A 6,010-nucleotide genomic window follows, 5' to 3' on the forward strand; every position below is an offset into this window, starting at 1 on the left:
GATTACATACCCTATTAAAAACATGTTCCGCCATTTCTAATGCTCAGGGGACCGTCATTAACTGCAATGACTTCAGTGTAATTATTGCCTTGGAATAAAAGTATCACTTCTGATCGTCTCATAGCGCTTCTCTTTCTGTTTCCAGCTGCACTATAGTATCTTACTTCTTTATAGTATGGTCCAAATTTCAACGAGCTCTGTTACTTGGCAGTGAGGCATCAAACTAAAGTTAAATTTGACATTCTTCATTCGGCCCAAAACCGTAATTGCAAACACAAAAATGGATGAAAATGCTGTACCATCAAAATATCTACCTATTGTCTTATCCCAGTACAAAATTTTTCTACTTAGTGTTGCAAAAGTCTGCATCTACATCTACGTAAATACTCCGCAAGCCACCGTAAGGTGCGTGGCGGAGCGTACCCTATACCACTTCTCGGCCGGCCGCGGTGGTCTAGCGGTTCTAGGCGCGCAGTCCGGAACCGCTCAACTGCTACGGTCGCAGGTTCGAATCCTGCCTCGGGCATGGATGTGTGTGATGTCCTTAGGTTAGTTAGGTTTAAGTAGTTCTAAGTTCTAGGGGACTGATGACCAGAGTAGTTAAGTCCCATAGTGCTCAGAGCCATTTGAACCACCACTTCTCGTCATTTTGCCTGCTGTACCACTCGCAAGTAGAGCGAGTGAAACACGACTGTCTGTAAGCCTCGGTATGACCCCTAATTTCTCGTATCTTATCTTCATGGTCCTTGAGGGCCATGTATTTTGGCAGGAGCAAAATCGTTAGGCAGTCAGCTTCAAATACCGGTTCTCTAAAATTTCTAAATAGTCTTCCCCGAGAAGAACGCCTCCGCCTTCCCTCCACGGATTCCCATTTCAGTTCGAGAAGAATCTCCGCAACAATTAAGTTTTGGTCGAACCTACCGGTAACAAACCTAGCAACCCGTCTCTTCTGTGTCTTCCTTCAAACCCAAACATGCGAGCAGTACTCAAGAGTAGATCGTACCAGCGTCCTTTATGCGATCTCCTTTACAGGTGAACCATTCTTTCCTAAAAATCTCCCAATAAACCAAAGTCGACGATTTGCCTTCCCTAGCACAGTTTTCACAGGCTGGTTCCACCTCATATCTCTTTGCAACGTTACGCTCAGATATTTAAACGATTTGACTCCGTTACGCTAGACACTAGTGAGAGTAATATTGTATCCGAACATCACAGGTTTGTCTGCCATTCATCACACCAACTGGAAATTTTGTCTAAGTCGTTTTGTGTCTTCCCACAATCACTCAACTTCGATACTTTATCGTGCACCACGGCATTATCAGCAGACAAGCGCAGATTGCTGTCCGCCCTGTCCGCCAAATCATTTATTTATATAGAGAACAACAGCGGTCCTATCACGCTTCCCTGGGAACTCCGGTCGTTGCTCTTACAGGGTGTTTCAAAAATGACCTGTATATTTGAAACGGCAATACAAACTAAACGAGCAGCGATAGAAATACACTGTTTGTTGCAATATGCTTGGGACAACAGTACATTTTCAGACAGACAAAGTTTCTAAATTACAGTAGTTACAATTGTCAACAACAGATGGCGCTGGGTCTGGGAAACTCTATAGTACGATATTTTCCACATATCCACCACGCGTAGCAATAATATGGCGTAGTTTCTGAATGAAATTAACCGAAACCTTTGACAACGAAATCTGGCGGAATGGCTTCACATGCAGATGAGATGTACTGCTTCAGCTGTTCAATTGTTTCTGGATTCTGGCGGTACACCTGGTCTTTCAAGTGTCCCCACAGAAAGAAGTCACAGGGTTCATGTCTGGCGAATATGGAGGCCAATCCACGCCGCCTCCTGTATGTTTCGGATAGCCCAAAGCAATCACACGATCATCGAAATATTCATTCAGGAAATTAAAGACGTCGGCCGTGCGATGTGGCCTGGCACCATCTTGCATAAACCACGAGGTGTTCGCAGTGTCGTCTAAGGCAGTTTGTACCGCCACAAATTCACGAAGAATGTCCAGATAGCGTGATGCAGTAATCGTTTCGGATCTGAAAAATGGACTAATGATTCCTTTGGAACAAATGGCGGCCCAGACCAGTACTTTTTGACGATGCAGGGACGATGGGACTGCAACATGGGGCTTTTCGGTTCCCCATATGCGCCAGTTCTGTTTATTGACGAAGCTGTCCAGGTAAAAATAAGCTTCGTCAGTAAACCAAATGCTGCCCACATGCATATCGCCGTCATCAATCCTGTGCACTATATCGTTAGCGAATGTCTCTCGTGCAGCAATGGTAGCGGCGCTGAGGGGTTGCCGCGTTTGAATTTTGTATGGATATAGGTGTAAACTCTGGCGCATGAGACGATACGTGGACGTTGGCGTCATTTGGACCGCAGCTGCAACACGGCGAACGGAAACCCGAGGCCGCTGTTGGATCGCCTGCTGCACTAGCTGCGCGTTGCGCTCTGTGGTCACCCTACCATTTCAGCACGTTCATCCATCACGTTCCCAGTCGGTTGAAATTTTTCAAACAGATCCTTTATTGTATCGCTTTTCGGTTCTTTGGTTACATTAAACCTCCGTTGAAAACTTCCTCTTGTTGCAACAACACTGTGTTCTAGGCGGTGTAATTCCAACACCAGAAAAATCATCTGTTCTAAGGAATAAACCATGTTGTCCACAGCACACTTGCACGTTGTGAACAGCACACGCTTACAGCAGAAAGACGACGTACAGAATGGCGCACCCACAGACTGCGTTGTCTTCTATATCTTTCACATCACTTGCAGCGCCATCTGTTGTTGAAAATTGTAACTACTGTAATTTCTAAAGTTTGTCCGCCTGAAAATGTACTGTTGTCCCAAGCATATTGCAACAAACGGTGTATTTCTATCGCTGCTCGTTTAGTTTTTACTGCCGTTTCAAATATACCGGTCATTTTTGAAACACCCTGTATCTCTGATGAATACTCGCCGTCGAAGACAACATACTGGGTTCTGTTATTTAAGAAGTCTTCTAGTCATTCACATATCTATGAACTTATTCCATATGGTCGTACCTTCATTAACAGCCTGCACTCGGGCACCGTGTCAAATGCTTTCCGAAATTCTAGAAATGTGGACTCTAATAACAGGATGTATGTATAGCCACCTCGGGTGCACAAAATTATAGTCAAATTGACCATTGTTTCGACAGCACCAAGGCTGTCTTCATCAGAATAATAATTATATAGGATTACATGTAATCACACCTTGTGTGAAAAACATCTGAGTAGAGTGCTCTCGTCATATAGAAATTGTCAGAAGAATAAAAATTAACATGTAAAAATGTAAACATGTTTGTCAACTGGATAAAATATTCCACCCAGTTGACAAACATGTTTACATTTTAATTTTTATTCTTGTGGGAGTTTCTATTTTACGAGAGCACTTTTGCAAATACACTCCTGGAAATGGAAAAAAGAACACATTGACACCGGTGTGTCAGACCCACCATACTTGCTCCGGACACTGCGAGAGGGCTATACAAGCAATAATCACACGCACGGCACAGCGGACACACCAGGAACCGCGGTGTTGGCCGTCGAATGGCGCTAGCTGTGCAGCATTTGTGCACCGCCGCCGTCAGTGTCAGCCAGTTTGCCGTGGCATACGGAGCTCCATCGCAGTCTTTAACACTGGTAGCATGCCGCGACAGCGTGGACGTGAACCGTTTGTGCAGTTGACGGACTTTGAGCGAGGGCGTATAGTGGGCATGCGGGAGGCCGGGTGGACGTACCGCCGAATTGCTCAACACGTGGGGCGTGAGGTCTCCACAGTACATCGATGTTGTCGCCAGTGGTCGGCGGAAGGTGCACGGGCCCGTCGACCTGGGACCGGACCGCAGCGACGCACGGATGCACGCCAAGACCGTATGATCCTACGCAGTGCCGTAGGGGAGCGCACCGCCACTTCCCAGCAAATTAGGGACACTGTTGCTCCTGGGGTATCGGCGAGGACCATTCGCAACCGTCTCCATGAAGCTGGGCTACGGTCCCGCACACCGTTAGGCCGTCTTCCGCTCACGCCCCAACATCGTGCAGCCCGCCTCCAGTGGTGTCGCGACAGGCGTGAATGGAGGGACGAATGGAGACGTGACGTCTTCAGCGATGAGAGTCGCTTCTGCCTTGGTGCCAATGATGGTCGTATGCGTGTTTGGCGCCGTGCACGTGAGCGCCACAATCAGGACTGCATACGACCGAGGCACACAGGGCAAACACCCGGCATCATGGTGTGGGGAGCGATCTCCTACACTGGCCGTACACCTCTGGTGATCGTCGAGGGGTCACTGAATAGTGCACGGTACATCCAAACCGTCATCGAACCCTTCGTTCTACCATTCCTAGACCGGCAAGGGAACTTGCTGTTCCAACAGGACAATGCACGTCCGCATGTATCCCGTGCCACCGAACGTGCTCTAGAAGGTGTAAGTCAACTACCCTGGCCAGCAAGATCTCCGGATCTGTCCCCCATTGAGCATGTTTGGGACTGGATGAAGCGTCGTCTCACGCGGTCTGCACGTCCAGCACGAACGCTGGTCCAACTGAGGCGCAAGGTGGAAATGGCATGGCAAGCCGTTCCACAGGACTACATCCAGCATCTCTATGATCGTCTCCATGGGAGAATAGCAGCCTTCATTGCTGCGAAAGGTGGATATACACTGTACTAGTGCCGACATTGTGCATGATCTGTTGCCTGTGTCTATGTGCCTGTGGTTCTGCCAGTGTGATCATGTGATGTATGTGACCCCAGGAATGTGTCAATAAAGTTTCCCCTTACTGGGACAATGAATTCACGGTGTTCTTATTTCAATTGCCAGGAGTGTATGTTTTTCACTCATGATGTGATTACATGTAAGCCTATGTAATTTTTATCCTGATGAAGACCTCCTTAGTGCTGAAGAAACCGTGGTAAATATGACAATAATTTTATCTAACCGGCCGGCCGCGGTGGCAGAGCGGTCCTAGGCGCTTCAGTCCGGAACCGCGCTGCTGCTACGGTCGCAAGTTCGAATCCTGCCTCTAACATGGATGTGTGTGATGTCCTTAGGTTAGTTAGGTGTAAGTAGTTCTAAGTCAATGGGACTGATGACCTCACATGTTAAGTCCCATTGTGTTTAGAGCCATTTGAACCATTTTTGTCCAACCGAGGTGGCTATACAAACATCCTGTAATTAAATGAACGCACGGTTGCTTGACCTCAGCCAATAAAAACGTTTAAAAGTTCAAAATATTGAATCTGTCTGTTGCCCTTTATCCATAGTTCTCAGTACATCATGTGCGAAAAGGGCAAGCTGAGTTTCGCACGAGCGATGCTTTCTAAAACCATGCTGATCGATGAACATTAAAATTTTAATACATATATTGCTCGTGGTTTTTGTTTCCTTTTGCATTCAAGCTCTCAAAAGATGGTCTTGCACAACCGTTAACAAGTTTCTCATCTTGTTCGCGTAAAATGAATAGTTATGTATACTTACCTCAGCTCAGTATAGCCGATAGATACACAAAACAGAACGGAAAATTTACGTACTTAGCTTTCGGAACTTTGTTCCTTCGTCAAGGGCTGTGTATCTATCGGCTGTACTGAGCTGAGGTAAGTACTCGCCAGCCCTCTATCTCTTTGTTAGTATTTGTCTCACGTCTTTATATGAGATTTTCCATTAATCATTTAGTTTCGTACACTCATATATTACGTTTTGTAAAAAATTTATAGCATACATCATAAAATTCCCACCATTCTTGGGCTTGTGTGTATTTAGAATAACAGCGCCGACGTTTTAACTTCTTACAAAACTAAATGATTACTCGGTAGAGCTCCAGAACGTATTTATCGTACTTTCTCAAACCATATAGTTAGGGAAAAATAATTTCTTGCATCTTCATCTTCTCTGTTACGTTCTGTTAAGTTCTGTTCGATTCTAAAAGCTTCCAAAAAGCTCATTAAAGTGACACTAATGTAATTC

The sequence above is a fragment of the Schistocerca gregaria genome, chromosome 2 (assembly GCF_023897955.1).
Source record: "Schistocerca gregaria isolate iqSchGreg1 chromosome 2, iqSchGreg1.2, whole genome shotgun sequence".
In the NCBI taxonomy this organism is placed as follows: domain Eukaryota; kingdom Metazoa; phylum Arthropoda; class Insecta; order Orthoptera; family Acrididae; genus Schistocerca; species Schistocerca gregaria.